The following is a 26,999-nucleotide window of genomic DNA, read 5'->3' as shown; positions in this document are numbered from 1 at the left end:
TGACAACTATGTCTGGTCATTTATGATGGAGCATGATAATGTGAGAAAAAAGACTGTATACATGTATGTGTAACCAAGTCACTATGCTGTACAGTAGAAAATTGATAGAACACTGAAAACCAGCTATAATGGAAAAAAATAAAAATCGTTGTACAAATCGAGGCTGGTAATATTTTTTGAACTCTGGCTTTGAGCAGGACTCTGCTCTGCTGGGTGGATCTTGGAATTCTCAGTGCCTCCATTTCCCATCTTTGCAGAGAAATTTGCCCTCAGTCTGAGGCTCAACGTTTGGAGGGAGTTGTACAAAGGATAGAGATGGTGGCCTTCAGAAGTGAGGAGGGGCAAGGGCTTTGGCCATGTCTCCAGCAAGTCCATCCATGCTCCTGTGCCTGCTCCTGCTCTGGGGGGAGGGGGCCATCACAGGTGGACACAGCCATTCCATTCTTTTCCCCTCTGCAAGATCCATAGCCTGTATCTTAAGCAGTGGGGTATTTAGGCTGGATCTCAGGAGGGAGGATGGGGTTTGCTCCGGGGTCTAAGAAGCAGTTAGTTGAAACTGTGTTAGTTCTGATTTTAAGCGGTGACAACAGATGGAGGTTTAAGGTGGGAGACCCTCCCCCTCAGGGGTCAAGAGGTGGAGGAAGAGCAGAAGATGACCGAAAGGCGGAGTGATGGCAGCCCGAATGGGATAGGCTTTCTGCTTCCTCTTGTGCAAACACCTCTTCCATCTCCACCCTAAATGGAGGGTCACAGAGGCCAGCAGAGCAGTGTTGTATGAACTGTACGAAACTGCCATTTTTATGTACAAAAGGGTTGACTGTTGGCACTTTCATATGGCTTAACCTAAAATTATCTGATGGAAAGGCCTGAGAGGGAGGATAAGAGGGCCTCTGAAATTTGCCTGTGGCAGGAGGTGGGCATTGGGAGGGTGGGGAAAAGTGAAGCAGAGCTGTAGGGGAGACCTCTGTCTGTCCTGTACTGGGTGCAGGGACAAAGGGGGGGCAGTGGGCTTTGGAAGTGACCCCATCCCCTCTGAGTGGTCAGGGGGGTTATTCCTTTGAGTTGCCTCTGTACCACTGAAGCCCTCATCACTCTGCCTTGCAATGATTGGTTTTCAGGAGTCTCCACAGGACAGGGACAGTGTTAGCGTCCTGTGCCTTTCTAGCACCTTGTCTGGGTGCCTGACGCCTGATGGAGGTTGCAGTAAAGGGTGACTGAACTAAAGCAGAAGGATACTCTGTAACACAGCATTCCTCTTAGAGAGTAACTAGGAATCTTACAGAAACAGATACAGTATATCCTGAAATTATCAGATGACAAAACACATTGTTTTCATGGAGCATCACCCAGGACTAGTGTTTCCCAGAAAGTTTTTTGGTCATTCAGAGAGGAGTTGGGCTGAAATACATCTATGCACATCTATGAACAAGAAATTAAGAGCATTGACTAGATATCAAGGTAGAAATAGTAAAATAAGAGGAAAAAAACGTTTTCCAAAGATCTGAGAAGGATTTCAGAAGCACCAAGTACATGTAAGTAATTGATTTAACATTCATCACACTTCAATTATTCATTAAAATAGGTTCCCTAAAGATATGGATGGAGCAAGACTAGATTAGCCTGGCTGAAGATAGATACTTGAAAGTAATATGACTACATGGCTTCAACTATATTCTGACTTTTCAATAATTCAAACCACTTCCACCATTTTATTCTATACTTAAAAGACTTCAATCTATCCATTCAATTCACTAATTCATTTGAAAATATGTGAAAGGTATTGCACTTGATACCATGCGGCTACAAAGATGAATCAGGAAGGAATTGTGCCCCCAAGGAGACTTCTATAAGAAGTGCTAAACCAGTAGATGAGCTTAAATGAATATTCTTCAAAGTAGAAAGTGTTACGTGGCTTGTGAAAGACAAAGACAAGGACTGGAGCTTCTGAAAGAGGAAGGTTTCTTCCAGCTGTGGGATGAGAGATGTCTTCTTGGTGCAGGGAATTCTATCTGGGAAGGTGGGCTGTCAGTGAGGAAGGGCAGAAATGGCAGGAGCAAAGAATGTCCTCGACCGGGTACCCAGGTTTGTGCTGAGACACTTGAGCATGTTTATTGAGTCCAGCAGCCGAGAACTGGAACTTGACTCTGCGAGGGATAAGGAGCCACAAACTGTGTGATCAGGAGCTCCCACTGTGGCTCAGCAGTAACAAGCCAGACTATTATCCACGGGGATGCGGGTTCAATCCCTGTTCTCACTCAGTGGGTTAAAGGGTCCAGTATTGCTATGAGCTGTGGTGAAAGTAGCTGATGTAGCTCAGATCTGGCATTGCTGTGGCTGTGGTGTAGGCTGGCAGCTGTAGCTCTGATTCCATCCCTAGCCTGGGAACTTCCATATGCCGCAGGTGTGGCCCTAAATAGCCAAAAGAGAAAAAAAAAAAGTGTGCAATCAGAGGAGTGACTAGGGAGCAGGCAGTGATGGTGGGTGTGCCAGAGGCACAAGTGACAGCTGCAAAAACACAGCACAGGAGGTTGTAAGTGGCTTTAACGGAGAGTTCCGGATTAAAAGAAATAAGGTGTAGGTTGAAAATGTTAACTTCTCAGCTCAGCTCTGTTTCCCTCAGTATTAACATGTTCCACTAACCTGTACCTGAGAGTAACCAAGGAGCTCCTGGCAAACACACCAAGCCATCTGCCAAGGGAATGAGAATGGAAAGTACGCTTTGGAGTCAAGCTATTTAAAATAGCATAGCAACATAATAAATGAGCCAGGTCACTGTAGCATGAGGACGTTGGGAAAGATCCTGGCCATATCACGGCAATTTCACTTTGGGTCGTCATCAATGGAAACTGGCTCTAAAGAGATGCCACCATGTGAGCGGCATAAGAGCAAATAAAAAAACAAAACCAGCTTTCCATAGATTAGAGCCAGCATTTCCACCATGACCAAACACCTGCCATGGGTTCTCACTCAATTTTCCTGTCACCCCAGTCATTACGTTATTCCCATTTTACACATTTTCTGAGGAACCTCAGGCTCAGAATGGTCCGCCAAATCAAAAGAGGCAAACTTGCAATCCAGGAACACGGCCTCAATTTGAATCCAGTTCCTTTTGACCCCAAACCCCAGGCTCCACAGAAGTCACATCTTTGCTTCATCAACACCAACTGCCCACCTTCTCAGAATCTCAGATCCCTTCTCTAAATCAGGGAGTGAGGCTGGGGGAGAGGTTAAGTCTGCTCCCTTCACAGGGCCATGCTGAAGCTCAAATGAGAAAGTACCTTTTCATCTCTGAAGGGGGGACGTTAATAACAGGCACGCTGTGATTACGAGATGAGGGAGCCGTGCAGGAGCTGTGCAAAACAAGGGTTCTTCCCCCCAAAACAGAATCGGCACCATAGGGCCCTAACGGGCAGGTTACACCTTTAAGGGGGTGGTAGAAGAAATCAGCCCTTAAAGAAACCAGAGGAGTAAAGAACAAACACCACAGGCTCTCTAGTTCTGTCCAAGGCCATTGCTGGGTCCCAAGGGACTCTAAAAAAGGTGGCCTTGGCCAGTGGAACCCCTTTCACACTGCTGCCCTCACTGGCCTGGCCCCAGGTCTCCAGCCAGGTGCTGATGCTGATGGACAGCTTGGAGCCGAGGCCACCAGCAGTAACACAGCCAAGAAATGTGGGTCCACAAGGTTGCCCTACCTTTGGGAGAGAGAGATGTACCTAAACAGATGCCAGGAAACCTTCCTTTGTCCATGAGCAGAGGGGGTCTGAGGCTTCCCACAGTCTGCACAATAAATCTTTCCAAACACATCAGCTTTGAAGCCATAAGGGGCCCCTGTAAGCATAGGCCAAACTCAGAGTCAGTGCTGCAGGATTTATTTTCTGGTTCATAAATCCTGCCTGATCAGAGCACGTCCTCCCAGCTTGGCTAAATCCTCTCTAGTGAGAGCTTTGCAACACAAAGCCAGGGTCACAGACTTCAGGCCAAAAGCCTGTCAAGGGCTGGTGGAGAAGGTGCAATAATACACCTAGCACACCACAAACTCTTGGTCTGACTTTCCAGTGTAAAGCAATAGTGGGAGAAGGGAGAGAGGGGTTCTACCTAAATTATCCAGAAAATGGCCTCAGCTTTCCGCTCACACTGGAGGTGAAGAGTCGCTCTCCAGGGCTCTGGGTTTCCTCTACTGAAAGCTCTGACCAGATATTTTTCCTGGAGTTTGACTCCCAGCAGGCCTTTGGCTGGGTGTCAGGGGGGGCCCATGAGCTTCCTGAAATTGCCTGTGATGTATCTATATTGCAGGTGTACGTTGCAATGAGGATGCCTATTGACCCCCCATCAGTTCCTATTGGAGATCTTATTATTTCTTGAGAGATCCCATGACTCAAAAATAGTTAAGAACTGTTGCTCTAGGAAGATAAACCTCCTCTGCTCTTCCTCGCTGAGAGTCAGGGCCTTTTGCTTCCAGACCTCCAGCATCTGTGTTCATCTGCAAGCAGCATTAGCTGCAGATACGGTCCATGCCATGGCCCTGAAATTGGTATTCAGTTCTTTAGAAACTGGCAGCACTTTCTCCCTGACTCTTACTCAACACTGTTGCCCTCCTCAACCTCATCCTTCTGACCCTTCTCCCTCCTAAAGCAGGTTTCTAAAAGAGTGGAAACAGACACTCAGTTACTTCCTGGAGCAGGTACCCAGTGAATGGGTTGCAGGACCTTCTCAGGGGACAGTCTGCAAAGACACTCCAGAGTATGTCTGCAGTCTGCCACTGACTAGCTATAGGAAAAGAATGTAACAGTTCACACTGAGCTGAGTGTGCTACATAATCCTGTCTTAAAAGAAAGAATACCCCCTAGAGGTAAACAAGAACTATCAGAAGGCTGCAGTGGGAGTAGCCACCCTAGCCAGAAGAGACATGGTAACAGCAGAATGGTAAAAAGAGCCATTCTGAAAACAGCACAATCAAGACACAAAATATTTCCAAAGCAAAAAAAAAAAAAAAATTTACAGACAAAATCAGAAACCAGGGAGATTCAGGCAACAGAAACACAAAGAAACCATCCTTCTGTCTCTCCCGAAAAGATGCTCTGAGAGAACTGAGTCACTTTGCTGTATAACAGAAACTGATAGAACATCGTAAATCAACTAGAATAAAACAAACAAAACTAAACTAAAAAGCAGTACAGCTCTCCAGAGGAAGGGAGGGCTGGGTGCCGCCCTATGCTCCAGTGCAAGCCCAGGAGCCCCACACCATTGTGGCCGTGCTGCTGCTCCACCTGGGAATGCCAACCTGGAAAAGTTTTGCTGTTAAGAAAAGCTTCAGGTCCACGTCATTCCGATGTGCCTCACATGTAATAGGGAAAAGTCTCTCTTTTAGCAGTTCAGCGCATCCTTATCGAGGTCATCTGCTTCTTTGGAGGAAAAGGGAAGCGTGGAAAGCTTTTGGAATCCTGCTCCCAGTTCTGTGGGTTTGATCCCTGGCCTCGCTCAGTGGATTAAGGATCTGGTGTTGCTGTGAGCTGTGGTGGAGGTCACAGACGTGGCTCGGATCAGGCATGTCTATGGCTGTGGGGTAGGCTGGCTACTACAGCTCCCATTCGACCCCTAGCCTGGGAACCTCCACATGCCACGGGTGCAGCCCTAAAAAGACAAAAAAAAAAAAAAAAAGAAAGAAAGAAAGAAAAAAAAGAAATATGTTTATTGATATGGAAGGTTGTTTGCATTACCAAATTTTAGAAGTATACAGTGGATCACACAATAGTATGTGCATTGTGATTTCATCTGTGTATAAAGTAAAATAAGCAAATTACATAAATATACATATAAATACATACACACATATATGCATACAGAGATATTTCTATGTATATGTATACACACATGATGCATATATGCAAATAAATATACATCTATATGCAATGTTAACATTCTGTATCTCTAAGTAGTAGGATTATGAGTAATGTCTTCTCCTGCACACATTTTATATTTTATTTTAGAACTTTTTCTACCACAAGCATATATAATGTTTTTCTTTAATTTACAGCAAAAAAGCTCAGCTGCTTCTGCCAGGAACGCATGTTGGTAAGGTAGACAGATGTGAGGGTAATTTACTATAAAATATAAAATGATGCTGAGGGTCTAGGCAATTCTGAAAAGAGCACGCTAATATTTATAGTCTAGAGAATTACACTTGTGTGGCCTGAGGCATGGTGCTTTTCCCAGTCTGTATTTCTTTCTTTCTTTTTGTCTTTTTAGGGCTGTACCCGTGGCATATGGAAGTTCTCGGGCTAGGGGTCGAATAGGAGCTGCAGCTGCCAGCCACAGTCATGACAAATCGGGATCTGAGCTGCATCTTTGACCTGTACCACAGCTCATGGCAATGCTGGACCCTTAACCTGGGGATCAAACCTGAGTCTCCGTGGATACTAGTCAGGGTTCGTCACCACTAAGCCACGGTGGAAACTTCCTCCCAGTGTGTATTTCAAAGAGCAATAGCCAAGGATAGAAAGAGGAGAGAAAACAGAAAAGTTAAGTGACAAACCTGAGGCCCAACAGGGAAATGAGGAAGAAAGTAGAGAATTCAGCATCAAAAGCTGCCATTTTGCACACAACACCCTGGATATCTCAACCATCCACTCCTAAGTGGCTTCTATTTTTCTGACAAAGATAAGACGTGAACCCACATTACTGAAGGCAGATGTTTGTTCTAAAAACTTCAGTGGAGCAGAGACATTTCAATGCAGCTCAACAATTCAGCCCAACAAGTTTCTGAGTTCTAAAAAGCAAGATTCCTTCCCTCTTCTAGAATAACAATGTTGACAATGACAATACCTTACTCTTGTGAAACTTTTCTTATACCAAATGGGTCACTGTTGACAACAGCTTTATCACGTAGATGTGGTTATTATTATACACCTTCCACAGACGGGGAAACTGAGGCTGAGGGCACAACCGAGACTTGGTAATTTATCTAAGCATTTTAAACACAAAATTCATTCAAAGACAGCTGTTTATTCCAAATATGCATGGCAATGTTTGATATTTAAGGAAAAGAAAGGGCTCAATCATGCAAATCTTATTTATCATCTTGCCTCATTACACAATCAAATTAAAGTTGTTGACACATTCAAGTGTGAGCCGGATTTTTTGTTAGGCTTTGTTTTGTTAATCCCACAATGGAATTTCTGCTCTACTAATCAACCTTAAGCCTGGCCTTTCCTCCTCCCAAATGATCTCTCTGGAAAGGAGGAAACACACTCTGCTGGAGGAAGCTGACCTGGCCTTGGTCTGGTTGACTGGGAACCAGAGTGAGCCCAGGATCTCTGCCCTTTTACCTCTCTCACTGCCAGCGCTGTGTTGCCCCATCACAGACCCTTCCTGGCAAGAGCCTGTGTGAGCCAAGGGAGGAAGAGAGGGCACAAGTGAATTCCCCCTCCGTTTCCCGTTCTCTCCGAAAGGCTGGCTGGCCCTCACTTCCCCACAGCACCTGTGCAGCCTCTTCCTCTGGCTTTGAAACATCCTGATCCTTTTAAAGTAGAAGCTACACTCTTCAAAACTAACCCATACCAAGATCTAAACAGACATTTCTCCAAAGAAGACATACATGCGTTCCCGTCATGGCTCAGCTGTTAACAAGCCCAACTAGTATCCATGAGGACACAGGTTCGATCCCTGTCCTTGCTCAATGGGTTAAGGATCTGGTGTTGCTGTGAGCTGTGGTGTAGGTCACAGACGCGGCTCACATCCCACATTGCTGTGGTTGTGGTGTGGGCCAATAGCTACAGCTCCAATTCAACCCCTAGTCTGGGAACCTCCATATGCTGCAGGTGTGGCCCTTAAAAGACAAAAAAAAAAAAAAAAAAAAGAAAAGAAAAGAAAAAAAGAAGACATACAGATGGCCAACAGGCGCATGAAAAATGCTCAACATTTCTTAAGTACAAGAGAAATGCAAATCAAAACCACAATTAGGTACCTCCTCAGGTCAGAATGGACCTCACCAAAAAGTCTACAAACAATAAATGTGGGAGGAGGTGTGGAGAAAAGAGAACCTTCCTACACTGTTGATGGGAATGTAAATAGGTACAACCACTGTGGAAATCAGTGTGGAGGTTCCTTAAAAAACTGAAAATAAGTTACCATTGGATCCAGTAATCCCACCTCCGGGCATATATCCAGAGGCAACTATAATTCAAAAAGATACATGTACTTCTTTGTTCATTTCAGTGCTATTCACGATAGCCAAGACATGGAAGCAACTTAAACGTCATTGACAGATGAATGGATTAAAAAGATGTGGTACATATATACAATGGAATACTACTTAGCCATAAAAAAGAGTAAAATAATGCCATTAAACATGGATGGACCTAGAGATTAGAAGTAAGTCAGACAGAGAAAGACAAATACCATATTATATCATTTATACATGGAATCTAAAAAAATAATACAAATGAACTTATTTACAAAACATAAACAGATCCACAGCCATGGAAAACAAACTTATGGTTCCCAAAGGGGGAAGGCGGTGGGGAAAGATAAATTAGGAAGTTGGAATTAACATATACATATTACTTTATATAAAATAGATATTCAGAGTTCTCATTGTGACTCAGTGGGTTAAGAAACCAGGAGGATGCAGGTTCAATCTCTGGCCTCGTTCAGTGGGTTAAGGATCTGGCATTGCTGCAAGCTTCTTGCAAATGAGGCTTGGATCTCACACTACTGTGGCTATGGTGTAGGCTGGCAGCTGCAACTCCAGTTCACCCCCTAGCCAGGGAACTTCCATATGCTGCAGGTGCAGCTCTAAAAACACAAAAATAAAATAAAAATTTCAAAATAAAATAAGATAACCAACAACCTACTGTATAGCATAGGGAAATTTACTCAACATTCTGTAATAACCTGCAAGGGAAAAGAATCTGAAAATATGTGTATATGTGTGTGTGTGTGTGTGTGTGTGTGTGTAACTGTGTCACTGTGCTATATACCTGAAACTAACACAACATTGTAAACTAACTCAATTAAAAAAACAAACAAACCCACAAACCCATGCCCAAAATGCCTTTATAAGAGTGCAGACTAAGCTCCCAGGTGCTTTTTGTACTATAAAGTAAACCTGGGAGGACAGAAGTCCCTTGTTGAGGAGTGGGGTTCCCCAGGTGCTGGATGCATGGCTTTGTAGGAGGCAGCCCCCCCAGGTGGGGCAGGACCCTGACCTGCTTAGAGAGGAGAATTCATAAAGCTGTATGTTTTGCTTGGTAGTTTGTTTTGTTAAGCAGTTCCTTGGACGTCTTTTTTTGTTTGTTTATTTTACTTTAGAAAAAACAAATGTATGTCTTTCAATTTAGGTTCTTGAGCAGGCAATACATTTACACAGTTCAAAAGATAAAAATAACATGACAATGAATACCTGGAGGAATCCTGCTCACAACTTTGCCCTCAGCTCCCTACTCTCTCCCTTCCTTACACTTTCAATTTTTATGAGTTTCTTATGTATCCTTCCATTTTATTATACAATACACTTATTTTCTCCCTTTCTCATTAAACAGGCATTCTCAAGAGGGGTGATAAAATACCCATGGGGGTGAAAATTGACTTTGGGAAGTGAAAAATTCTTACTCTTTTTATGAATAAATCACAGATATACATTACACACACAGCACATATACAGATATACATGGTATTAAAATTTCATGGAAGTTGGCGATTAGGAAAACATGTCTTTAAAATCACTGATATCTGGAATCTAATATACAGCACAAATGAACCTTTCCCAGAAAAGAAAATCATGAATTTGGAGAATAGACTTGTGGCTGCCTAGGGGGAGGGGGAGGGAATGGGAGGCATTGGGAGCTTGAGGTTAACGGATGCAAACTATTGCTTTTGGAGTGGATTAGCAATGAGATCCTGCTGTGTAGCACTGAGAACTATATCTAGTCACTTATGATGGAGCATGATAATGGGAGAAAAAAGAATGTATGTTATGTGTGACTGGGTCACTACGCTGTACAGTAGAGGGAAAAATATTGTTATTGGGGAAATAACAATAAAAAATTTCAAATAAAAAAATAAATCAAATGATAGGTTTATAAAAAAGGCTTCTTGGGGGTGCGACAATGAAAAAAGAAAGACTGTTATAGAAAGCAGTATATAATAGGCACTGTTCTTCACCTTGTGTTTTTCACTTCGCAATATATCCTAGAGATCTTTCCATACCAACTCATACAGATTTATCTCATTAATTGTGGCATAGTACTCCATCGTGTACATGTACCACTATTTGTCTGACCAGTTCCCCATTCATAACTCCTCGGGTTGATTCTAATCTTTGGCTATTGTAATAGCACAGTGAATAGCCTTCTGCATATATTGAACATACACATCAGTCTATCTGTGTATAGATGCCCACAAGTGGGGTTGCTGAGTCCAAGGGCAAATTCCCTTAAAATGCAGAGGTGCATCATACCCCTCTATTTTCTACTTTCAACTGAGTCTGTCATCTCATAAGAAACAGCTACTCTCTCAATGGCTTTGTCTGATACCTCCTGAGGGTCACGTGAGCAGTTGTGGGGCTAGGGGCAAGGGTCAGTGGAATCTGGGTCTTCTCTTGGTTGTACTACGACCAGGGTGTCCCCAGCCCTGAAGAAGGCCAGCATACCCTTGGCTAAGCAGAGAGGGACCCTTTCTGACCGTGCTTTGGGTCAGGAAGGAGACCCTACATCTTGGAGGAGGAGCTTCCAGGCCATCAGAGGGATCACAATCTGAAGTGACCTCAGTCCACGGTGTGGGATGTGGCACACATGGTGCCACCCCGCTCCCCCCGCCCCGAATCTGGAGCTCCCAGCCCAAGCTGAATACAACTCCAACTTGACTTCCTCGACTGGGAGCATAGGGCCTGTCCACGGAGGTTACACGGGGTATGCAGCCTGCCACACAGCTCCACCCTGACATAATTCCTGTGCAGGAAGGGAAGTCAAGCTAGAGTGGCCTCATCTTCCCCAGACACCATGGGGATATACCTCTCCCATCACACACGTGGGCCCTGCTCCCACTTTAATCTGTGGCCCCGAGAGACACGTGTGCTTCAGACCTTAATGACACTGTGAAGATTTTATTTGCCCTTTAAGTTATTTAAACCAACATAATCTTATTTGCTTTCAACAAAAACTGCTGTATTCACAGGTTTGAAAGCAGACTAAATGAAGTCTTTCTGCTCCCCGGGGGTGGGGGCGGGGTGGTTGGCTGCTGCTTTGGGCTCTCTTTGGATCCCCTCCTGGAGACCAGCATCTTAGTGGGGGACACACATCCCTGCTCTCTGGTGCCTGTTCACCAGGGTCACATCCATCACAAGATACAGCCATTTTCTGCTGCATTGCAATCCTGCCTAAGCTCTTGCTGGGCAGGGCTTTGCCTCTTCTAATTTATTCCAGACTCTCTCTCCTTTCTCATCTCCCAGGAAATTCCTACATCCGCCTGGTCCTCCCTGCACAGTTGTTTAAGCAACTCGAAACTCCCATCCAGCTCAAAGATGACTATTTGGTTGAGTGAATGAATTTAAATAAATTCACAAGCCTCTGCCATCAACACAACTTCAAGGATGGAGCAGGCACAGTGCCTTCCCTCCCCTTTGCCGCTTCCCTTCATGAAGCTGAGGGCAATAAAGCTTGGGCAGGCGAGAAGCATGATAGAAGTGTCAAACTACATCAATTGTGACTCATAAGTCACCGTTCCATTTGCTCTGCCACAGTGTAAAAATTGCAAATTTTTCATCGAGAGAGAAGAAGAACTCTGATTGCTTTAGTATAACTCAGCTGCCTGGACGCTTCCATCACCCGTGCTCGCCTGGCTGCCCCGCCTCCTCTGCCCACACAGACCCACCCATCCAGGCGGCACCTGCACAGCAAGTCTGGGCACACACATTTCTCATGCTCTTCCAGTGGATCAATATTTCAGACAGTCTCCATTGTTGCTCTGTTCAGGGTAGCAACAGTGGGAAAAGATGCCAAAATGAAAATCTCTCCTTCTTCTTCTCCTTGATAATTCTCACTGTAATTACTCTTCTCTAAGACCTCTCTTTCTCTCTTTTTTTCCCCCTCAACCTTTTCCCATCGCCACATTTTCTCTCACCTGCTCAAAAAGCTCAGGAAGAGGTAGGATAGGAACTACCAGGGCCCAGACTTAGGAAAAGCCACCAGGTCCTTTGACAAAATGACCCTGGGACCATGGACAGCTGTACTTGTGTGGGGACACCTCTCAAAACTTGAGGGATCACACTACGTCTATGACAAAATTGTCATGGTTCCTCCAAGGCCCTTCCTGGATCTCAGGTGTGTCTGAATCTCTCACTTCTACCTCCAGATGACATCTCTGGCTGTCCTGGGCCCATATTTGCATAGTGGGCCAAGGAATACAGCCAGATGCCAGGCACTCGTAGACAGGCATCAGTCCAGCCGTGATTTGTTTCTTAATGGTCTACTGCTAGAAGGCTTGGTTTGGTTATGGCTATTGCTCTTGATGACAGCATGGGTGGACATGCTGAGATGGAAAAGGTGCCGACCTGATGTATTATACTTGAGAAAATGTGTTAATACTGTCCTCTGAAGCCTAAGTCAGTTTTATCACATTCCCTGTAACTTAACACTAATGGAGGAAACTGGGATCAATCTGTTAGGAAAGGAAGTCTTTTTTTTATCCCTTGGCCATCTACTTATTTATAAATAAATATCTATCAATATGCAAAGTAAATAATGTATCAATATGCAAAGTGCCATGTGGTAGAAGAGGAAAGATAGACAAGATGGGCCCTTACCATCAGAAAGTTTAAGGAATAATAATAATCATGATAATTAAATAGTAAAAAACCAGCTAACATTGCTGAGCACTGCCAGTCACTGTTCTATCCCTTCAACATGGATTTACTCATTTGATTTGCACATCAGTCCTATACTGTAGTTAATTATTATCCCATCTCACAGATGAAGAAACTGGTGCACAAAAGCCTAGTTAATTTTTTTTTTTCTTTTTAAGGCTGCTCCTATAGCATATGGACATTCCCGGGCTAGAGGTCAAATCAGAGCTGCGGCTGCCGGCCTATACCACAGCCACAGCCATGCGGCATCTGCGACCTACACTATAGCTCACAGCAATGCCAGATCCTTAACCCACTGAGTAAAGCCAGGGACTGAAGCTGCATCCTTACAGACACTATCCGGTGTCCACATGGTGTCCACGACGGGAACTCCAAGGCTAGTTGAATTGCCCAAGGTCACACAACAAATGCCCAAGCCAAGGTTTGCACCCAGAAAACCTGCCTCCAGAATCCACACACTTAACCACCACACCAAGGAGTTACACAACAATTAAATGATGCAGAAATGACTGGAATCCATAAAATAGGTAGCAGTCAATAGCTACAGGAATCCAGAGATGGAGATCACCTGGGGGGGGGGGGGGACGGGGGGCAGGGAGCCCTAGGGTCTCAGCCAAGGCTTCCTGGAGGAGTCGGCATGTGTGTCCCACATTAGGAGTGGATGAGTTTGAAAAAGTGGTACCACTGGAGAAACTGCTCAGGAAGAAACGATATGGCCTTAGAAGTGACAAAGAAACAAAGGAGCAGTAAAATGTCCAGTTAAAGAGTTAAAGGAGAGTTGTGTGAGGTAGGACTGAAAATGGTTTTAGAGAGAGGAGATGATGTATTTTACATTTTCAAATAAATCTTCCAAGCATTATAGGACTCATTGAGGTCTGCTTCCCTCACAGAGAAGCATATCAATGGCAGGATGGAGAAGCATTTGCCTGGGGGTGCTAGGAAAATGAGGGGGGGCCTGGGGGCACCTGTCAGTGGAGTATTAAATCCAGGCAGTCACCTTTCTGCTGTCGCTGCAAAACTCTCCTAGGGAAACATAACTTTTTATTAGCACAGTCAGACAAGGCCTGAGCAGATGTCCCCAGCTAGCTCACTTTCCATTTTAGGGTAAAGTGTCATCAAGTCCTAAGGAGAAGTGGCTTGATCTCCAAAGATGGCTGATCGAACTGACTGGTGACCAGTCTCTAGCCATGTCCTGTGCCCGGAGTCTCAGGGAACAGGCACTCTTGTAGGAGGTGGCTGGCAGCTTATTTCCTTAGGTTTAAGGGTTTGTCCAATGGCTAAAAATACTGTTCTCTGAGTAATGTGGTTTCTGGTGCTGCACTCGGCAAGCTCCCAGCCCCAGAGTTACAAACCGAGTGACTGACTCCAAGGAGAGCTGGCACCTCACTAGCCCAGACAATGCAGGTTGAGAGAGAATGCAACACCAGGGCCTGCCCTGGGCCCAGCCCGAAGCGCCATCCTCACCCAGAGCCAGAAGATATACATAAGGACTGCAGGTTCCCGCCATCCTGAAACTGAGGGGGCCTGGCCTGAAAGGCAGTGAGGGAACGCATGGGATCACTGAGGGTAATTGCCAGGCTCCTCGTTTGCACAGGCTCTCAACTGTTCATTTGATTAAATAGCTAACTTAGGTGAACAGATGGTGAGACAATAACATCAAATGCTTCCACTTCCTTTGGCTTCTCCTTCCTTGTCCTCAAAAGAGTTCCAAGTGTTTTGTTTTCCTTGATTTTTTTTTTGGGGGGGGGTTGTTTTGTTTTTTAACAAAGGAAATTAGACAAATCTTTGGCACACTGTGTGTAAGGGAGAGGAGAGGTATGCAGTCTTTGCAAAAGGGCAGCAGGCATTCGTCTCTATTCTGCTTGGATCCCCGGCTAAGAAAAGGAATCTTGCTAGCAAACAGGGCTTCAGATCCCAGGCACAAGACCACACCAGGCTTCTGCTCTCAGCAGGAATCTTCCGCAGGGCAGAGCATGACAATGTGGAGGAGGAAGCGGTATTCCTGTAATAAATCCTCCATCCAAGCTGGGGAAAATAAAGCATTTTCTCACACGTTCGTTTGTCAGGCATCTTGGGCATACTGAGGTGAGGGGAGGGGGGGAATAACAGAACCCAAAATAGCAAGGCATTGCATGGGAAGGAGGATAAAATGACAGCAGTCTAAATGGTGACAGACAGCAAGGCTTCAGTTCATCACTCTATAAAAGTTGGACCCCGCCCCCAGGAGGTTCCCTGTGTCCACTCCGTTTCCTTTTCCATGACTCCAGGTTTTCCTTGTATGAATATGTACACTGTTGCATATTTGATTTCAAACTTGGATGTTTTGGCTCACCGTGTCCCATCCTAGATTTCTGCAGCCCTGCTGCTTGGTGATGCAGGAGCTGCAGGTCCAATGCTGCTCCAGGGGGACATGTGTGCAGACCCCGCCCGGCCCAGGGCCACATCATTCAAAGATCAGTTATGGCTACGGCCCCTTTGAAGGCAAATGCCTCCTCTGAATCTGGGGAGTGGGATTCCCTGGTATGTCTTCCCACCACCAGGTGACAGAAGCCAAGAAACCATCGGCTGGACCGAAAGGAAGCTGCCATGTCTCTCGCTTCCAGCCATGCAACCTGAAGCCACACTCCACTGTGCCAATTTTGTGATGAACAGGTTGTTCCTCCAGTTGTGGTCACATGCACAAATCCTACCTCCTCCACATCAACCCCAAACCCAGCCTGAACAGCCCCAGAGAGAGGGGCACAGTGGCCGCCTCTCCCTCTGAGAAGGGAGTCCTAAGGGTCCCCAACACATCATTTGCATGTAAACTCTCTTAGACAAGGTGTGACCACTGTACCTGCACATCATGAGGCTGCACAAAGGTTATCTGCTGTACTCACTGAATCGGGCAGGGTTTGATAAGAGAAGCAAAACCACCCTGGATGATTTAGATTAGGATTTGTGGGCAGGAGTTGTGCCTTCCACAGTGGAGGGATGTGGGCTGTGCAGCCTTCTGCTTCCGTGTCTAGTGTTAGATCTGCACTTACTCTGGGTCAGCCAAACCATATGTTGAGAAGGAAGCAGATGTGGGTGACAGCAAGGACAAAGTGGAACCTGCAAATATAAACTGAGACTCACATGACACGTGGTGCCCAGGGGATCCTGCTCTGTATTGCAGCACCTTGACGCTGTGGGTGACCCGCAGGAGAAGAGGGGCTTCTATGCTCCAGAGCTGCACACACACCAGGCCCTGGCTGGCAAGGCTGAAGAGACCTGGTGGGGAGAGGAAGATATGCAGAGCCAGGCACTAGGTGAGCCGGCAAGCCAGCATTGGTGTGTGCAAGCTGCTACGGGTACCCACACTCGAGGCTTAAGAACTGTGGCTCCTGGAAAAGGGAACCGTCCTATATTGTTGGTGAGAATGTAAGTTGGTGCAGCCTCTATGGAAAACAGTATCATGATTCCCCCAAAACTAAAAGAGTTGCCACATGATCCAGTAATCCCACACCTGGGCAAATATCGAGACAAAACTGTAATTCAAAAAGATACATGGAGTTCCTATTGTGGTGCAGCAGAAACGAATCTGACTAGGAACCATGAGGTTGCGGGTTCGATCCATGGCCTAAATCAGAGGGTCAAGGATCCAGTGTCGCCGTAAGCTGTGGTGTAGGCAGGATCTGGTGTTGCTGTGGCAGAGGCTGGCGGCTATAGCTCCGACATCCCTAGCCTGGGAACCTTCATATGCTGCAGGTGCGGCTCTAAAAAGACAAAAAACAAAAAAACAAAAAACAAAAAGATACATGTACCCCTATGTTCATAACAGCACTATTCGCAATTGTCAAGACATGGAAACAACCTAAATGTCCACAGACAGATGAATGGATTAGGAAGATGTGGTGTGTACACACACACACACACACACACCATGGAATACTACCCAGCCACAAAAAAGAATGAAATGATGCCATTTGCAGCAACATGGATGGAACCAGAGATTATCATATTAAGTGATGTCAGAAAAAGAAAGATAAACTGCAAATGATATCATTTATATGTGGAATCTAAAATATGACACAAATGAACTTATCTACAAAACATAAACAGACTCACAGACATAGAGAATAGACTCGTTCTACTGGGGGAAGGGGGAGTACTGGAGGTATGGACTGGGAGTTTGGGATGAGGGATGCAAATGATTACATTTAGAATGGATAAACAAGGTATTATTGTACAATATTCAATATCCTGAGACAACCCGTAATGGAAAAGAGTATGAAAAAGAAGATATGTATATATATATATATAACTGAATCACTTTTCTGTACAGCAGAAATTAACACAACATTGCAAATCAACTATATTTCAATAAATAATTTTGTTTTTGTCTTTTTAGGGCCACATCTGTGGCATATGGAGGTTCCCAGGCTAGGGGTCCTTATGAATCGGAGCTACAGCTGACAGCCTACATCATAGTCACAGCAACACCAGATCTGAACTGGATCTGTAACCTACATCACAGCTCATGGCAACGCCAGATCCTTAACTTACTGAGCAAGGCCAGGGGTTGAACACGCATCCTTATGGATCCTAGTCAGGTTCCTTAACTGCTGAGCCATGAAGGGAACGCCCATGAGCACCTATTTTGAGCTGGACACTAAGCTGGGGAGGGGGGAAAATGCAAGGAAATAGAAAGAGCCACTCATGACTTCAAAATTATAGCCAGCTGGTTTAGGAGGTGACATGGACTCATCTAATTCTAATTAATATCACAGTGTTACATTTGGTAAGAGGCAGGGAGTGCTAACAAATACTCTAGGAATCATTATGACTGACTTCAGGAAGGCTTCCCAGAGGAGGTGAGACTTGAGCTAGGGCATGAGGATAGATGGAGAGGAGAGGGAAAAGGACAAAGAGCACAAGTCAGGGTTCAAAGGGCCCGTTTGGGATAGGGGATGGCCCCCCAACCCGGCTAGCTTTTCGACTTTGTGTCGAGGACGGGAGGACAGAAAGTCAAGGATGAGACCACAATGAGATGATGCCCCCTCCACAGCCTGAGCTCTGCATTTTGTGAAGAGAGAGTGTGAGTCTGCTGATCTTCAATGATGATGAAAAAGAACTGACACTTAACGAAGCATTTACAGCCTGCCGGGGCTGTCACATCTGTCACTCCATTCCCAACTAACCACGAGATAGTTATTATCCCCAGTGATGGATGAGCAACCGGAGTCTTAGCAAGATGACATCCCTTGCCTGGCCAGTAAGTAGCCACACTGGGATCTGAACTCATGCCTGCACGGGCGGCCCCCATCCCTAAGCTGTCCACCCAGAGACGTCCTTTGACCACCAATGACAACTGCTCCCTAAGAGCTTCAAGGCTGCCCAGACAGGCGTGCTCTTCAAAATCCCCTGACCAAGTGACCAAGATGCTGCAGTAAATGCTAAGCAGCTGATCAAAAATCATGAGGGCCTTCTTCTGTCACTGAATTTCAGTTATCATTAGGGAAGGAAATATCCCAGAATTTAAACGGGTCAATTCTGCTGCCTAGGAAGGTGGCTTTTTCCATCCAGGAGGGTGGGCTGGGGAGAGAGACTACAAGTATTTATCTTCGAATGAGTGTTTGGTACCTCTCTGCTTTATAGTTAACAGGGATTTTCCCTTGTAGATTATAGGTTTGTTTTGTGTAACCTGTTTTCAGTTTATATATTGAAAAGCACTCAGTAATATTGATCATGAACCTGTGCTCGCACACAGAAACCATCCCCTAAGTGTCCAGCCTGTAATGCCTTTCCAAATAGATCAGAGCTGCTTCCAGCCTTAGGGGACAGATGGGGTGGGGGTGGGGAGATCCCCATTCCCCCCTCTCCATCCCCCATCTCCACGCCCAGAACCGCTCCAGCAAGGAGTGGCCAGGCTGAGGCAATGAAGCAGGAATGAGAAAGCCGCTCAAGCTAGTAAATGCGTCAATTTATTTGGACTCCCTGCAATTTACAAGCTGATTTCAAAGAAAAATTGCTTCAGGCCTCAGAGTCCTTCTGTTGTTGCCAAGTGTGGCCCATTTTCACAGCTGACTGACCACCAGCTAGAAAGGCAGGTCTTCGGTAGTGCCGGCAGGCCTTGGTGGCTCCTTGCTGTCCCTGAGCACAAGCCATGAGCATAATTACAGCTAATGGAGACAGGCTGGGGCAGGCCATGCCCTACAAGTCCCCACCACCTGCTTCCCCAGGGATCAGGCCGCGGCTCGCGCATGCAGCTGTTTGCTGTGAATCCCCCATCAACAGCTGACATGATTCATGAGAACTTCACACTCCTCCACTGCAATCCCCTCACGCCTCTGGAACCTTCTCTGCTAACTCTCGTGCAGAACCTCCGTCCCTGGCTTTAGGCTCCTTGCCTTCACTCTCCCACCTTCACCCCACGTGACCTCTAAGGTTAATTTATGCTGCCTCCAGGCCTCCACCCGGAAGGAAAACAAACAGTCTGATGTTCCTGGGAGTGACTGAGCCGCAGGCCAAGAAATCCAACCCCCAACCCCCCATAAATCTGAGCACAGCCCTTTCTCTTGGGCAGCTTAAATCTGAGGACGTCTCATTGAAAACGCATCTCTCTGCCATCACCAGCCTGTGACTGGGGATAAGGGGTTATCAGACGGCTCTGTGGTAATAAGGAACACATTAATCTCAGCTGAGTTCCCAGAGAGGGTTTTTGTTGTTGTTGTTCAGAAAGGGCGGTTATTTAAATAGAGTTGTTTGGAGGGTGAACCATTAATACGCGTTGTCCCCTCAACAAACCCTTTAAGAACCCATTAACAGAGCCTTGGTTGTTCAGACGGGTGATTCCTCTGCACCGCCTATCTCAGGGCGATTGGAGGGTGTATTACATCTGCTCAAAGAGAGCCTGTTCTCAGGAAACAGGCGGGGAAGCAGCAGCGAGGCACCTCGGCCAGCAGGGTTATTCTAGGCCGAGGTAAACCGTGGGAAGCTAGAAGCAAACACAAGCTGCCACCTGCAGGTGGGGCCCAGGGGACAGAGCGGTGTAGACCAGATGACCTTTCTCCTCTACTGCCCCCCAGCCTTGGGCTCCTTGCCTGAACTTTCTTTTGTGAAGACAGCCGTCTAGACAAATGGAGATAACCTTTTCAGACCAATCACAAGCTATGGCTAAGACATTTGCATGCAATTCCTATGGAAAGGTCACCCAGAAAACTCTGCCGGTCAAAGAGCATCCTTCCAAACAGCAAATGTGACAATTAAAACAAAGCACCCTTCTCATTTGATGGCGCGGAAGCAGCTGGGCTCCGGGGTGGCTTGGTTGGCCCAGGCCTGTGGCATTTGTTACCTGAGGGAAACAATAGCAGCTCTGTAGGCATTTCTGGCCGAAAGGGCAGGAGCTGCTGCTGGCTTATCCTTTGGAGCAGGCAAGAGATGGGCACCAGGAGACTTCCCACCAACAAGCAGGTGAGTTTCACATCACCTGCAACACCCACCCCTGCTTCCTGGTATGGGCGTGCGCAAGCGCAAAGACGCTCATGTGCGGGTTATGAAGACTTACCTGCCGATTCCACTGCAGAGCTTAGAGCTGGGAGCACTTCGCAGGCTTAGAGGCTGTGGGCGTGGCTCTTCCATTCCACTCTGAAATAGACAGATCATCCATAGCTTTGCCCTTGAATTGAAAATGTGTTGGACTGTTAAAGCTAACGACATATTTCTCACCTTCCCCCAGCTTTTCCCAGTCTCCTATGGAACTAGGTCTTCTGCGGGAGTCGTAGTTTGTGGGTAGCTTATGGCTCCTCTAAAAAGACTCTCAAAGGCCCATAGATGCTGCCTATCTTGGTGGGTACTCAGTGCCTGTTTGGGTGGCCCTCTATTCAAAGGGACACTGGCCCATGTAAAGCCCTTGCTGCTTAGGTGGTGTACTTTTAAACTGTTTCTCTTCATCCATACTCCTCCTGCACAGCTCATTGGACCAGGCTTGGAGACATGACTCACAAAAATAACCAACTGATACCTTTCCAATAAACTAAGACCCATATATTTTCAAAAAAAAAAAAAAAAGGAGGAGGTAAATGATTAAATTCTTGCTTTCACATGACCCATGAATCACACAAGATTTTCTAATTGGCAGGAGAAATTATTTCTGAAGAGTCATGAAGTGAACGTAGAGCCAGAGAAGTCAAAATTATGGGTGAGCTGGGGCGGTAGGCAAGCACAAGGAGCCACTTATGGTTAGGAGTGAGAGAGAAAGAGGCTATTACACTGAATATAAGTACAGTCATCCATTGGTATCCACCAGGCATGGATTCCGGGGCCCCCTAATTCCCACAGTTGCTCCTTGGCATCCACAGGTTCCACATCTGCAGGTGTGAAGAACAGATTTTATTCGTCCCCATGGAGGAGTGCTTGAGTGAGGACGCTGCTGGAGCCCCTTTGAATCTTCTGGACCGTTTCCTGGCAACCTAGCTGCATGCCTTGTTTTCTGCCCTAGGTTTCTGGCCTTCCTCATTGCTCCACACACACCTCAACATCAATTTCTTTTTCCTGACGCTTGATTCAAGAAGCCTCTCTTCCTTGCCCAAAAACTAGCCTGGAAAAACACAACAGCCATCTTGGGGAGACTTGTTTCCCAGGGACCAACAAGAAAAGGGTGATTATATTAAGAACACATTTAATTGTTGCTATTCTATTTGATTAAAGGAAGGAAGACAAAAGCCCTGATTTATGAGGCAGTCACCAGACCCAGTGAGGATGATCCAGGCAGGCCAAGGCAGTGCCGTTTATGCAGACTGAGTAACCCGATTGCCTCAGAGGGAGAAAGGCAGGCGTTTGATCTTTCCTGCCAGAACGGCTGTCCATTTGGAGACTCAGAACTCTGAAGGCATGCCAGGCAGCTCCCATGTCTCCCTCTGGGCAGGGCCAGCAACACAGGCACCACAGCAGATGTGGCCTGAGATGAGGGCAAAGCCCCGTTCTGCCTGATTCCTTTAGCCTCTTAGAGCCTGACAGCAGATGAGAAGCTCCAGGAAGGTTAGGTAGATTCATAATCTAGGCTGGGTGTCAATCACTTTGGTGTTTTATCTTTTTTTCTTTTTGATTTATAGGGAACATGCTCTAGGCTTGGGAGAGTGCACAGGATTTTTAGAGACTTCGAGAAGTTTCTGTGCCATGCCAATAGTCTTCTCAACTTGTTCCTGGAGGCTAGCAGGACAAAGGTGAAGAAGACCATGCAGTAGAAAAAGCCCTCAACAAACCAGAATGCAACTAACCTGAACTTCTCAATTAATCAGACATTTTACTTTCTACCAGTATAGACATGAAAGGTCAAATGACCAAAACAATCAATTGAAAAATGTCAAAGTAGTTTGTGCTAGAAGCGATGCTTAACAGAGATCTCTAGGATGGTGACCTTGAGATACCAGAGCATCGTGAGTCATGTGACAATGTGTGTTCTGCTCATCAAACCTACTTACTAAGGCACAGATATGACCACAAATATTTTGGAAAGATCTGTATCAAAAGAAGGTTCTCAGGGAAGCAGGGTATTAGCTATTCAAATGTCCACCCATGAAACACTAAATATCATTTTAAAGGACCCTACTGTAACAGCCTAAAAGTTACATTCACTTTGGAGAGGAGGGAGAATGAGGATGGATGTGTCCAAATGCCCCTGAGCTAGACAAGGGCCTCTAACTCTCAAAGGTATGAGTGAGAAGTTGGCCATAAGCAAGTCTTGGGAATCCAGACAAGGGGTCAGGAGACATGGTGTCAAGTCTTAGCCTTGTCAGTCAAGGAATGGCCTTGGGAATCCTGAGTCTCATTTTCCTGGGCTGTAAAAAGAAGAGATTATATTGATGTGTAAAATAATCTATCTCCAGGAGTTCCTGTTGTGGCTCAGCGGAAACAAATCTGACTAGTATCCATGAGGATGCAGGTTTGATCCCTGGTCCCACTCAGTGGGTTAAGGATCTGGCATTGCCATGAGCTATGGTGTAGGTTGCAGATGTGGCTCAGATCTAGTGTAGCTGTGGCTATGGGATAGGCTGGCAGTTACAGCTCTGATTCAACCCCTACCCTGGGAACTTCCATATGCTGTGAGTGCAGCCCTAAAAAGACAAAAACATAAAAATAAAAAAATAATCTGTCTTCAGAGATGATCTCACTTCTGAAATCTATACCACTAGGAAAGGAAACCAACCAAACAAACAAAACACACACCCCCTCCACGTACCCCTAATCTGTACCACCATTTGGAGAAAAAACTCAGAGGCTGCTTGTCTTCATTTTAGTCCTAAACTCAGAGCAAGTTATAGAGGAAGGTAGCTCTGACTGAACCCCGTGCTTGGCGTTACAATTTTGCCCTTTGAGGGAAACTCCACCTGGGACGATAATCCCCACATCTGGTTCTCGTGTAGTTCATGAACTCTTTTTATTGATAAAGATCTTGAAGGTTCCAGCCTGTCACTCAGATTGGGCATTTAAGGATTTATTTCTCCCCTTGAAGAGACCTCCTGACTAGACCTGAAATTAGGTGTCTCTGAAGACCGCTTTCCATCCCTCTGACCCTTAATCCAGGCCATACTCAGTTCTTCCAAATGGGTTTGGAAGTGAGGAAGTGGGAGGCTTCATCTGGGGAAATGATGAGGTGCTTCCTTCCTCTTGGACCTGAGTGAGCTCCCTCTTATGGACTCCCACGGCCTCAGAGGCCAAGGTCAGGAGCCTGAACAACACGGCAGAATCAGGTTTCCCTTTAGACCACAGACAGCAGGTCTGATTCCACATTCAACCCATTGCAACAGATGCATGTAATCTCCCTTAATCAAAGTGAGAGAATATTCCAGATGCTAATCCTCTTAGGCTCTGGGGTCAAAGAACTTGGACAAGTGACTTCATCTACTTTAGTCTCCTCACCTGTCAAACGGGTTTAGAAACAGTCCCCACTTCATCAGGTTGATGCATTGATGTAATGAGACAATTCGTGCCAAGTACCTGATATGTAGCAAGTGTTTAGTAATAGGTAGCTCTTGTCTTTGCTGTCACTCAAGCATCCCCAAACCCCGACTTTGTCTCCCCCAATTCTCCCTCGAAGACAGGGTCTCACAGGAGCTACATGGGATATGACCTACATGCCTCATCTGGAAGGAGTGGGGGCTGGAGAACCTTCTGGTTGGGGTGGGCATGGAGCAGTTTACTGGCTGTGGGCCCATAACTCTGCTTTTTGCACCTGTGATCTCACTGCCCTCAGTCCCAAAGCACTACCTCTGCCATTTGTAGAAAGAGGTGAGAAATGAGTCATTTTTGCCACCCTCCTCAAAGCCCTGATAATTTCAGTCACACCTATGTTCATTAGTGTTCCACGGGGAACGTAAAATAACTTTTAGTGGAGGTTGGGACATTCAAATGCACCCCAGCTTAATTAGAAAAGAAGAGGTTGTATAATTGCACACAGAGAGGTATAGTCAGGGTCTCAGCATGGCACCTGAGGTTGATCCGGTGGGATGGAGGGCATGGCTAGGCTTCATGCATTCTGGCCCAGCTGTGTGCCAGCTGCATGGCTGGGGGCAACTGTTTGAACCTCTCCAAGCCCCCACTTCCTGTTTTATGAGAAAGAGAAGGTAAAAGCCTAGTACTAACCCCTCCCTCCGGCCATGCTGAAGATAATGCTCTGGACTTAAAGGATCGTCACTGTTGAAGTCACTGAGCTTCTGTGACTTCACCAATGGCTGGTCTGAAATGCCTGCTAACCATCTGGGGTCTCCTCTCAACCGTAACCACAAGCAGGCAGCACATCCTCTCTCTGGGCTGGTCTCCACCTTGTACTTCATGGAGTTTAGCTCCAAGAGACTCCATAACCAATAGTTATCCACATGTGGCTACCTGGGAACATGCGGGGCTCAGTAGAGCAGGAGCCACTTCACTGAATTCCCTGAGAGTCCACATCCAGCTGGAGTGGGGTCAGGGTGGCTCCAGTAAGATACATAGAAAAGCCCCCTCCTTCCTGCTCTCCCTTGACTGCCTCCAGTTCCTCTAGGGGGACTTCCCAACACCCCTCTGAGGTCCTTCAAACCATGGTCACGACATTTCCTACCTAGACTTACTGTTGACTTAATGTTTTCTTCCTAGAGACAAAAAAAAGGGAGTTCCCGTCATGGCTAAGCAGAAACAAATCTGACTAGTATCCATGCAGATGCAGGTTCGATCCCTGTCTCGCTCAGTGAGTTAAGGATCCAGCGTTGCTATGAGCTGTGGGGTAGGTTGCAGACCCTGCTCAGATCTGGCATTGCTGTGGCTGTGGTGTGGGCCAGCGGCCTGGGAAGCCCTGGCCTGGGAACTTCCATAGACTGTGGGTGCAGCCCTTACAGAAAAAAAAAAAAAAAAAAAAGACAAATTTTTTTTTCTTCCTGGTAAACTTGCAGTCCTAAATAGCATGGACTCTGCTCTCAGACTGAGTTTAAATGCTGCTCTGCCACTTACTATGTCTGTAACTGTCACCAAGTTCCTTAATCTCTGTGTCTCAGTTTCCACAGCTGTGAAATGCGGATCCTAATAGCTCCTTCTTTGTAGGGTGGCTGTGAGGATGAAATGAGTTCATGCATGTGAAGCACTCAGAATAGTATCTGGTACATAGCAAATGCCACGCTGCCGGTGACCGCGTTAATACTGCTTTCTTATGCCTCAGTAACAGCTCATAATTAGTGGTGATCTTTAGAGGGTTGGTCTCTCAGGAGAGAACGAGGAGAGATTGGCCATTCAGCTCTCCACTCGGGAAGCTAAGTTCATCCATCATGTTGTGACACACAGTCAGACGCTCTCTCTGCCTGTACATTGTGAGCCCAGAGCGGCTCAGTCCTTCCTCTTCTTGGGACAGTTCCTCTTTCTCTGGAACTCTTTCTCTTGACTCACATTTCTGTATCTATCCATGCTGCTCCACTTACGCAGAGAGAAGTACCTATCTTCATTTCATAAAGAGATGCATACTTAATTTAAAAAACAGTAAGGATTTCCCCTTGTGGCTCAGTGGTAATGAACCCAACTAATACCCATGATGATGTGGGTTTGATCCCTGGCCTCACTCCATGGGTTAAGGATTCGGTGAGCTGTGGTCTAAGTCGCAGGCTCAGCTCTGATCTCATGTTGCTGTTGCTGTGGTATAGACCAGCAGCTGCAGCTCCGCCTTGCTCCCTAGCCTGGGAACTTTCCTATGCTGCAGGTGTGGCCCTATAAAGGAAAAAATAAAAATAAAAAAAAAAAGACCCAATATGTCCACCTCACCATCACCATGACCACGCTCAGCCCCACACCACAGCCTTACATGGGAGTAAAAGGCAGGTACGCTTTTTTCTTAACGCTCCCTAAATGTAGAAGGCACACAGGAGACTGCTTTGGTTTTTCTTAAGATTTCCCCCCTCTTAAGATAAAAGCTGTCTCCTTAAAACCTTTAATAGGAGGGAGTAGAATGAAAAGAGAATTTTCTAAGGTCACCCTGTGTGTTGGGGGAGCCATTTAGGTAGACGTTATAGAAAGAATGCTCTCAAGCCCCACACACAGCACCATCTCCCCACCTGGAGCCCCCTTCTCACAGCCCCAAAGGAGCCAGGGAACAAAGACCATCTTCACAGAAAGCGCTGGTGAAGGGCACAGGTGGAGGAGGCTATCTAGTCTGTGCCCTATGTCTGTCTCCCCAGGGCACCTCTGAGCACTCTGCCCGCATTTTTCCCGATCCGGGTGGCACAAGACACTCCAGACATTTCCAAAGAACTGCCCATCAGCTTCCCAGGAAAACAAAAAGACTGTAACTAGTGCTTTCTTTCCTCTCCCCACCCAAGCTGTTCATGTAGGGGAAAAAAATATTTTCAAGTCTATAAGTTGAAAATGGCTTTTTTTTTAAAAGCAACTACCCACATGAAAGCAAGACTGTTTAATTCTAGATCTACAGCTAGAAGATCAAAAATAGGAATAATTAAAGCCTGAGATGTAACTGTTAAGAAAAGCATTTTTATCCTCTTTGCCAAGTCCTTAAACAGGTAAACCACATATTTAAAGAAAGCACTAAGATCTGAAAACCCAGTGGGATTTTTTTTTCCCTAAGATGTAATGAATTCAGTCTTCAGAGACCATGGAGCAGGGGTTGTTAAGCCCTCTGAACTGTCAGCTGAATAATTATCTAGCA

At 46.1% G+C, this 26,999-nt stretch overlaps 1 long non-coding RNA gene across 1 annotated transcript in view; it reads right to left on the bottom strand.

Annotated features, from left to right (window-relative positions):
• Positions 1 to 18,791: 18,791 nt before the first annotated feature.
• LOC125126253 (uncharacterized) overlaps positions 18,792 to 26,999 on the bottom strand; it is a 51,834-nt gene continuing 43,626 nt past the window's right edge. Inside the window, exons 8-9 of the long non-coding RNA XR_007134571.1 lie at positions 20,388 to 20,467; positions 18,792 to 18,973 (exon numbers count right to left, since the gene is read on the bottom strand). This is a non-coding gene — a long non-coding RNA (uncharacterized LOC125126253). The remainder of the gene's footprint in view (positions 18,974 to 20,387; positions 20,468 to 26,999) is intronic.

The sequence above is a fragment of the Phacochoerus africanus genome, chromosome 4, assembly GCF_016906955.1.
Source record: "Phacochoerus africanus isolate WHEZ1 chromosome 4, ROS_Pafr_v1, whole genome shotgun sequence".
In the NCBI taxonomy this organism is placed as follows: Eukaryota; Metazoa; Chordata; class Mammalia; order Artiodactyla; family Suidae; genus Phacochoerus; species Phacochoerus africanus.
This window is presented reverse-complemented; position numbering and strand designations above follow the sequence as displayed.